The sequence below is a fragment of the Amaranthus tricolor genome, chromosome 14, assembly GCF_026212465.1.
Source record: "Amaranthus tricolor cultivar Red isolate AtriRed21 chromosome 14, ASM2621246v1, whole genome shotgun sequence".
Taxonomy (NCBI): Eukaryota; Viridiplantae; Streptophyta; class Magnoliopsida; order Caryophyllales; family Amaranthaceae; genus Amaranthus; species Amaranthus tricolor.
Genome location: NC_080060.1, coordinates 7569683 through 7580394, shown reverse-complemented (window position 1 = coordinate 7580394; position 10712 = coordinate 7569683).

Here is a 10712-nt window from a genome sequence, read left to right as displayed (position 1 = left end):
ATTTTCTTCTTAGTTATGGAATCTTAAATCAATGCAATAAAACATTCTCAGTCAAATGGAAACCAAAAAGATTGTTCAAATAAACTTAACAGACCTGACGAATATGGTGCATAATGAAGTGGAGTATAACCATGCGGGCCATTAACACTGCAAGACTTGTAATTCAATAACGTTTCTGCAACCTGGGGCAACTCATGTTTGATTGCAAGGAAAAGTGGGCTCTCGTTGTCATCGTTATCAATCTCACTTAAAGTAGGGTCGAGTGATAGAATATGCAATGCAGCTTCACCCTGTTTTGAAGATAAAGCTAAGTGCAAAGGCGTGTTCCCAAAGTCATCCTTTGCTCTCCATATTGGACAATCAATACTTGGATTTTCTTGTGTGTAACCAGATAAAAGATATTCCAGAAATTCAATTTTGTTATCTCCAGTTGACATTGCTATACTTAGCGGCTTTTCACCATCAAAATTAGACATCGATATCAGTTCACTAAAGACTTTGGTTTTTGCTGCAGAAAGATCATTCTCACAGGCCTCCTCTAAAAGCCACTTTAATGGCCAGGCGTCCCCTATTATTGCCCATTGGTGAAGTACGTTTGTTCCATCAATCGCAACTGTATCTATGAGCTCGGAATGCTTATGTAACAAAAGTTTAAGAGTATTTCCTGCAAATCACAGAAGTTTTCTAGTTGAAACACAATGAACTAGTTTTTGACGAAAGCAATGAAAAGAATTAAAACAGCGGGATAAAGGATTTGAGTGAATACTCGTTTTGTATTATTTTGATTAAGCTATTACAACCTCAATTTATACACATATAAAGCTAGTAAATAAAGTAACAAATAATTACTAAATATATGGTGAATAATCTACAGAATAATCCTAGCTTAATTACAGCATTTTCCTACAAGCAATGTCTTCTACTCTCCTTAGTAAACTTTACATGTTAAAATAATTCACATTTATTACAAAATTATATTTAGTTAAACTTTTACGGATGAAACTTTGAAACACTTTATTTTCTTAAAGCTACTCCCATGTTATTTTTTGGTTAATGAGAGATTTCATTTCACCAAGCAAAGCAACATAAACAAGCCAACAAGAATTCAAATAGGCAACACAGCAGGCCGGTCAATGCAGCCTAATAATATGCAAACAACATTATCAATTGTGTTGAACATTTAGCGTATAATAATCCTAAGTATATAATCATCAAGTACTACAAATAGTAGTGGGACAATATGTATTAAAATACAAGGTCCAAAAGGAATTCAAAGAACTTCCAAAGCTTATAATTCATCAATCACTTGTTGTTAAGTGACATACCCTAAGTACTAAGGGCGTTTTATGTTGTTTGTATCTCGTTGTGAATTTCCAAGTCAAAAATCCTAGTACTTTTGTGGGGGAAATATCACAAAAGAAATGTCATTACACGCCTGCAACAAGTATCAAGTTTCCGAGTAACGGTTGTCGTTACAAAGATAATCTTCAGGTTTATTCTTAGTGTATTTTGTAAGTTTTATTTTAGCAATCAACAAAACAAAAATACAAATTCCCAATTGTAATTTGTATTTTGCATTATTAGTTTGTAATAAATTGAACATTAAATATTTTTATATTATTTATGGTCTCCACATGTTTTCCACTAACTTTATAAAAATATTTTTAAATAGTTGTATAACTAATATTTTTTTCCACAAACTATCTTTTAATATTTTTTTTTTAATGTTTATGGTCTCCACTTTTCCTCCATCAAATTTTTATTCTACAAAATAATAGATTCTATTTTCTAAATTCTATTTTATTTTTCTAAATTCTTGTAAACATTTCTCGTGAAACTTCTTTAAGGAACATAAAGAGTATAAAATGTAAAATGTTGATTAAAATTATATTGAGATGAATCAAACAAATCCACACGAGTATGTTTTAACTTATACATTAAGAATAAAATACAAATTAAAAGTGATTGATGAACAATATTTTATCCGTTCTATTATACTTGCTACATTTAAATCCTTTTCACCATTTAATATTGTTTTGATTATTTATACATTTACTTTTAATATTATAAAAGTATGCAATTAAACAATTTAAAAAGAAAAAAAAAAAAAAAAAAAAAAAAAAAAAAAAAAAAACCATTTGACTAGGTTTTTCCTAGGGCCGGCAAAAGTTGACCCGACCTAAACCTAACCCGAAATAAGTGGGTTTGGGTTAAGACTTTTGACCCAATTAATTCAATTAGTTGACCCGACCTGATCTGTTTATTAAATGGGTTAGGTTCTGGTCAAAATTTTAAACCCGAAAAAACCTGTATAACCCATTTAATTACCCATTTAATTAAATGTGTTAATTTTGAGTTAAATCAATAAGTATAAGCTAAACTAGTTCATTTAATATTTTCTTATTTTTCATAGTAAATACAAAATGAAAAAAAAAAACATGAAGTTAAAATTAAAGCCTGAAAAATTAAATTTAGTTAACGTTAAAAACCTTAAAACGAAAACAAAAAAATTATAAACAGGTTAAGTGGGTCGAAATTAGGTCAACTTGATCTGTTGCAGGTCGAGTCAAGGTTGTGATTTTCGACCCAATTAAATAAATGGGTTGGGTTTGGGTTAAGGATTTTCTGACCTGTTTATATATGACTCAAACCCAAACCCGACCCAAACTGATCTGTATGACAGCTTAATTTTTCAAATTGATATTAGACAATTATAAAAAGCTAATTTAATACTATAAAAGTACGCAATTATACAGTTTACACAAAAATTAAATTGAACAATAATTCTTCGGTTAATAAGAGAGACTGATGATGAAAACAAGACGACAAACCCGAAGAAAAGGGAGCATAGTGAAGTGGAGTACTATTATCTTCGCCTCCAAGACTGTATGAGCAGGACGACTCCAATATCTTCTCTGCAACAGAGTTCAACCCATTTTTCACCGCAAGGAAGAGAACACTATTTTTATCACTGTCTAACTTATTACAAAGATTCTCCATATCTATTGCCATTATCTCCAACGCACTTTTTTCATTACGCGACTTAATAGCTAGATGTAATGGCGTTTCTTTGGAATTTGTCATAGATAACCAGGGTTTCATCATCATCGGAATGTGTTGCCCTTTGTAAAATTCAAGTATGAGTTTTACAATTTCTAAACTCTCTTTATGTGACTCAAGCTGGGCCGCTAAATGAAGAGGATTTAAAAATTTTAAGTTTCTTTGAGACAAAAGCATTTGTGACAGTGATTTTTGTAATAGATTTAAGACCTCTTTGAAGAAATCTACCTTACCACTTGCTGCTGAAAGGTGGAGAACATTTCCCGAAAGATTTTTATCGTCACTTGAATTTGATGGTATGAAATGTAAGAGGAAGTAATTTGGTTGTTCTGGGAAGCCGGAGGTAAATGTTTTTAGGAATTCTATATCTCCTGAGCATGCCGCCTCCTTTAGCTTTGGATCCATGGATACCATTCTTCTGTTCATGCTTCCAGGTGCCGGTGGACGTACCGGTACCGGTTCCGGTGCCGATGAATGTATCGGTGCCGGTGCGGGCACATGCATTTTTTGGTTGATTATTACTTGTAGAGAAAGAATGGAAGAATCTAATTTCTTTGTTATTGCATTTTCATCTTGGAAACCTTTATTATACTATCTAATATTGAGATTTGAGAAAGAATTTCTTGATCTGGAATTTAATCCCCTAAAAACCATGTTATACAAGCAAACACAGTATCTATATAAGAGTCTAGAAGAAATATTTGAGCCAGCATCTAAAGGAATATTCTATATTCCTATCACCCCCCTCAAGTTGGAGCGTATGGATTAAAAATGCCCAACTTGTCTAGGAGAAAAGTAAACTGCTGTTTTTCAAGAGGTTTAGTGAAGATATCCGCCAGCTGAGTATGAGTGGGAACATATGAGGGATGAATTAAACCACTTGTAATAGCATCACGAACAAAGTGACAATCTACTTCAATGTGTTTTGTACGCTCATGAAAGACCGGATTTTTGGCGATGTGTAAAGCAGATTGACTGTCACAAAATAATCGAATAGCTTTAGGATGATGCACACCCAAGCTCAGAAGCAAGCCTTTTAACCATTTTAATTCACAAGTAATGGCCGCCATTGAGCGATATTCGGCTTCTGCGGAGGAACGAGAGACAGTGTTTTGTTTCTTGGTTTTCCAAGAAATAGGAGAATGATCAAGAAAAACAAGCCAACCAGTAACAGACTTGCGAGTAATAGGACAAGCTGCCCAATTAGAGTCGCACCATCCCTGTAATGAAAGGTCACTATCAGATCTTAAAAGAATACCTTGACCTGGTGTGCCTTTGAGGTAACGAACAACTCTTAATGCAGCATCCCAATGATCAGTTCGGGGTTCTTGCATAAATTGAGACAATATATGAACTGAATATGCAATGTCAGAACGAGTGACGACCAGATATATCAGTCTTCTTACAAGTCTTCTGAATGGCTCAGGATCAGATAGCAAATTACCAGAAGCAAGACCTAATTTATGGTTTTGTTCCATTGGAAACCCAACTGGTTTTGCTCCAAGAAGTCCTGTTTCAGAAATAATGTCTAGAGTATATTTTCTTTGACATAGAAAAAGTCCTGCAGAGCTTCGAGCTACTTCAATACCAAGAAAGTACTTTAAAGGACCTAGGTCCTTCATATGAAAGCAATAACTAAGATAAGACTTGAATGTTTGTAAAGCACTAGAATCATTGCCAGAGATAATTAAATCATCAACGTAGACTAACACATTTAATTGAATCCGACCTCTTGTGTAGACGAATAAAGAGTAATCGGAATAAGACTGTAAAAATTCATAGTCTTTCAAGGCGGAAACAAGTTTTGCAAACCAACATCTAGGAGCTTGTTTAAGTCCATATAAAGACTTGCGAAGGCGACATACCTTGCTAGAAGAGGTAGACTCTAAACCTGGAGGTAACTTCATGTAAACCTCCTCTTTAAGATCTCCATGTAAAAAAGCGTTATGAACGTCCATCTGATGTAGCTCCCAATTTTTGGAGGCCGCAATAGCAAGAAAAGCGCGAACGGTGACCATCTTGGCAACAGGAGCAAAGGTTTCTGTGTAGTCTATACCTTCTTTTTGGTGATTTCCGAAAACGACAAGTCTGGATTTCAATCGTTCAATACTACCATCAGATTTATATTTAATTCTGTAAACCCATTGACATCCAAGAGCCTTTTTTTCAGGAGGTAAATCCTCCATTGTCCAAGTATTATTCTTTTCAAGAGCCTGAATTTCTTGTTGCATAGATTCTCTCCAACCTTTATGAGACACAGCTTCTTTAAAAGATTTAGGCTCAACACCCGAGGTGACAGCTGCAACAAAGTTACGATAATGCAAGGTAAACTTGTCACAATTTATATAGTGTGCTATAGGATAGGGCGTACCTGAGGAACTCTGTGGAGACGAGATGTTAGAAGATGGAGATGGACTATTAGTAATAACTGTATGAGTAACAAAATCTTTATATAATACCGAAGGCCATTTTTGACGATAACCTTTGCCTAGAGGAGAGGATGAAGGAGATGGAGCCGGTGTGGGGACAGCAGTAGTGGACTGAGATGTGCTTGAGAAGTCTGGAGGCCTAGATGTCGAAGCAGGCCTATCAGGTAAACAATCCTCATTATATGCAGATTTAGGCATTGTAGAAGACTGGGCTGGCCCAGTTGTATCTGGGCTGTTAGGTGAAGCGTTTGGAATAGGAATTTCAAAATCTTGCTCGTAAATGTCGTCTAGACCCAAATTTATTTCATTATTCGTAGGAGCAACATTTTCTGGTATTATATTCGAAGAACTTGGGTCAAGATAAGGAAACGTGTCTTCAAAAAACTTTACATCTCGGGAAACAAAAAATTTGTGAGAGTCAAGATCAAACAAGTGCCACCCCTTTTTACCAAAAGGATAACCCACAAAGATGCACTTCCTACTACGACTAGCAAATTTGTCGCCCTGTGTTTGTTGGTTGTGGGCAAAGCAAAGACAACCAAATGTACGTATAAGATTGTAGGAGGGTTGAGTGCCATAAAGCAGTTCATAGGGTGTTTTATTTTGCAGAAAAGGTGATGGGGTGCGATTAATAAGATGCACAGCAGCCAATACACATTCTCCCCAAAAATAAATAGGAAGGTGCGCTTGAAACCGCAAAGCCCGACCTACATTTAAGATATGTTTGTGTTTTCGTTCAACTCGCCCATTTTGTTGAGGTGTCCCAACACAAGAAGTTTGAAATATAATACCATTTGCAACAAAATAATCATGTAAACAATTAAATTCAGTGTCGTTGTCACTTTGAACAATTTTGATTGTTTGGGAAAATTGACGATCAACCATGGAAACAAAACGCATAAACATATGAAACACCTTAGTTTTATCAACAAGCAAATAAATCCAAACAGCACGAGAGTAATCATCTACAATAGTCAAAAAATATCTAGCACCACAGGAAGAAGGATGTCTATATGCTCCCCACAGATCACAATGAATTTTCTCAAATATTTGACAAGCACGATTGTCACTTGAAATAAATTTGTCCCTAGGATGTTTAGCACGAAAACAGATATCACATGCTTTATGTAAACCACCCTTACAATTAGCAACTGGTGGAAGTAATTTGACTACTTTTTCGGAAGGATGGCCCATCCTTTTGTGCCACAAATCCAAGACAGATGAATCACGAGTAATTGAAACATGTTGTACCACAGGCGAGCTTTCAAAGTAAAATAGTCCATCTCGTCTAACACTCGTTCCAATCAGCTTCCTCGATTGGTCCTGTATAGTACACATAGAGGAGTTAAAGTGGACAGTGCATTGCATATCATTAATAAGTTGCGAAACAGAGATTAGATTACAACGCAAATCGGGTACAAAAAGCACATTTTTAAGAATGATTTTATCAATCAAGCGAATCGATCCTTCCTTAGTGGCTGTAATAGACTTTCCATTAGGAAGACCAACTGGACATTTGGAGATATGATGAACATCAAATAACCATGTATCAAGACAAGTGACATGTCTAGATGCTCCTGAGTCGACAATCCATGATGTGTCATTGAACTTACCATTCATTCTATTATCAGAAACGATTGTATTACCAATAAAACCTGCAAGAACTTTCCATTGATCAGCTGTAAAAATCGAAGAGGAGTCCTTAGAGGCCAGAGTTCCTGTGGGACGCACTGCAGGAGTAGGAGTATTGGTATGAGACTTAGATGGTGGACCTCGACCTTTATTGTGAGAGGAGCCTCGACCATTTCTAGGCTTAGAACGAGTAGCCCACCATTCTGGGTAGCCTGTAATTTCAAAACAAGAAGAAATGTCATGTCCCCTCTTCTTGCAATGGGTACAAGAAAGAAGGGATTTATTCTGAATTCCTTCAACAGTTTCTTGGCTTCGTCCAGAATTGGTTTTTAAAGCAAACCCAACAGCTTCAGGAGACTGTTCTTCGTGAACTGGGTTAGCAGAGCGAAGACGTTCTTCCTGAATAATCAATTGATAGGCACGATCAAGAGAAGGCAACGGATCTTGAGAGAGAATGTTGCTGCGTGCTTGATGATAATAATCAGAATAAAGACCCATCAAGAATTGATGAAGTCTTGATGCATCCCGTCGTTTTTCATGCAATTGACCAGCAGCACAATTGGAACAGCAAGTACATTTAATCAAAGGTTCATGAATATTTAATTCCTCCCATAAAGCAGAAAGTTTACCAAAATATGATGCCACTGACATGGTTTTTGTTTGTTCACATTTGGCGAGAAATTGCTTGAGTTGCTGAATTCTTGGTCCATTTATAACAGCAAATCGAGTGTTTAATGTGTCCCATAGCTTCTTGGCATCGCGATATTTAGAGAGAGATCCTTTAATTTGAGGATCAATCGTGTTCATAATCCAAGAAATAATCATGGCCTGAATGGTGTTCCAATCGGATTGAGTGCAAGGTGAAACAGGTCCAGTAAAAGTGCCATCAAGAAACCCAAATTTCCGGCGAGCTTCCAAAGCCAGTTGAATGTCGCTTGCCCATTCGTCATAGTTATCTCCCTTTAGGCGAGTCGGAGTGATATAGTCACCCGGTCGATCTTGAGGGCCGAGGAAATAAGGAGAAGAAGAATCAATTTTGAATGAGAATGATGGTGGTGGACGATTATCATCTTCAGCCGCCATGGATGAAGCTTTTGAGAATGAAACAGACCTTGAAGAACAATCAATTTTGAGATTTTAGGGTTTGATCAAACCTTGGTCACTGATACCATGTAGAGAAAGAATTGAAGAATCTAATTTCTTTGTTATTGCATTTTCATCTGGAAACCTTTATTATACAATCTAATTTTGAGATTTGAGAAAGAATTTCTTGATCTGGAATTTGATCCCCTAAAAACCATGTTATACAAGCAAACACAGTATCTATATATAAGAGCCTAGAAGAAATATTTGAGCCAGCATCTAAAGGAATATTCTATATTCCTATCAGTACTACTTACTGGTAACTAGTACATCACCAACAAATCTGAGGGAAAAGGATTAATAAAGAGGGACGGAATTGGGGAAAAGTCAGGTGTTCTACAAAGTCAATGGACCACAGTATTAACTAGGGTTGTTCAAAATCGGATACCGGGTTGACCTGGATCCGGAAATCTGGGTACCCGCTTTTTTGGATACCTAAAATTGTGATCTTATTTCGACCCGATTTAAACCGGGTACCCGGAATCCGGATATTCGGTTTAAACTGAGTCGGAAACCGGATACTTGGTTTTCTTAGAATTTTTTTTTTGTCTTTTTTTCATTCAACCATGCGTTTTTATCTCTATTTTTATTTAAAATATTTTTTTATATAAAATTCAAATACTAACTCTTTAAAAATATTTAGCTAAATTAGATACAAAAGACAAATTAAGAAAATTAAAAATTATTACACATTGGTTTAAGTATGAACAATTATAAAAAAAAATTATATTTGCGGGAGAAAAATTATATTAAGATTCAACCCAAGGTTAACTTAATAAATACTATTACTATTTTATTTATGAAAAAGTAATAAAAAAAAATAAAAAAAACTGGATACCGGATACACAGTTTCCAAAATATGTGACCCGGATGCGGATCCAACCGGGTACCCGATCCGGATTATCCGGTTTGCAAAAACCGGGTAAATTATCCGATTTTAAAAACCAGATACCGGGTAATCCGGATCGGATTTTTTTGGACACCCCTAGTATTAACAATTGAACATTGATTGCCCTATACTCATTTCCAAATTTACCCCTAATCTCCTTTTTATAGTGTTTTCAAATTCACTAATTTTTTATGGTAACCGACTCACTGTGAGATAACTTCAATTGAATTAATCTAAACTATTTAAAAAAATATTTTTTGTGCTTAATTCAGATTTCATTGATTAATTATGTTTTTTATCAATGAATCTTTAAAATGGTCTCATATAAAACTTGTTTCAAATTTATAACGAAATAAAAAGTAATAAAATTAATTTTGGTGGTGTAATAAAAATGTCGGAATAAGTTGGAAAGATAAGTGAAATATTTGCATAAGAATTAAGAAATAAAGTGTTTTTGTGTCGCGTACAATTTATATTACTCTTCTTTGTTAGATTAATTATAATAAGGTAATGTGAATAAGGATAATAAAGTAAAGATACATACTATAAATAAAAATGGGATTAATATGGTAATTTAACCCTATTTAAAAATGGGATTAATAGGGAAAATAAGAGGAAATACTTATTTTTTTAATTTGTCTTAATAAATTTATCACATTTTTATTTTGGATCATAATTTATATTCTTTTAATTTTCATTCATAGACTTATTATTTTATCCACCTGTTTTACTGATTTCCCATATAATATTGTTTTATTCACTTTTATTTATTTTAACAAATAGGCAATTTCATTAGACAAAGAAGTATGAGACATGAACAAAATAAAAAAAATATCAAAGTTAAATAGAAAATTTTTAATGAAAACGAGATAATTTTGTTTAAGAATAGAAAATGTGTACTATTGATTAAAGGGCATATAGTAGAATAGAGACATGTGTTATAGGTGTCGGTTGTTTAGCCATTTCCTTGTCCATTTAAATTTTAAAGCATAACTAAAGTACGCGTTTTTATTGTACCAAAGCTCGTCATATTAGGAGAACGCCATGAATTGTTTGGTTTAAGGTACTTTTTTTAAAAAACAATTCTCATTTTATATAATAGAGAAACATAGTTTTTAAAATTTTTCTCAATACCAAATCGCTTACTCAAATAATGTTGAATATTTAGTGCATAATAATACTAAGTCAATAATTACCAAGTACTACAAATAGTAGTGAGACAGTATGTATTAAAATAAAATACAAGGTCTAAAGGGGTTCAAAGGATAAGACAACAGGAAAATTGGAAAACCGAGTCAGCAAGAAAAGCCGACTTGGCTTTCCTGGTTTTAGGCCTAAAGCCGACTCGGCTTTAGGTATTGGAAAATTGAATTTGTCCAGCAGGAAAAGCCGAGTCGGCTTTCCTGGGAACGGAGCAAAAGCCTACTCGGATTTTTGTTCTGATCAGACTGTTGTGTCTTTATGTTAACTTTGAATTAATTGCATTGAATTCCTTCTCTTATTTCATATCAAAACTAATGTTACGAAAGCATAATAAGGAAGAATAATGCTCATGAATA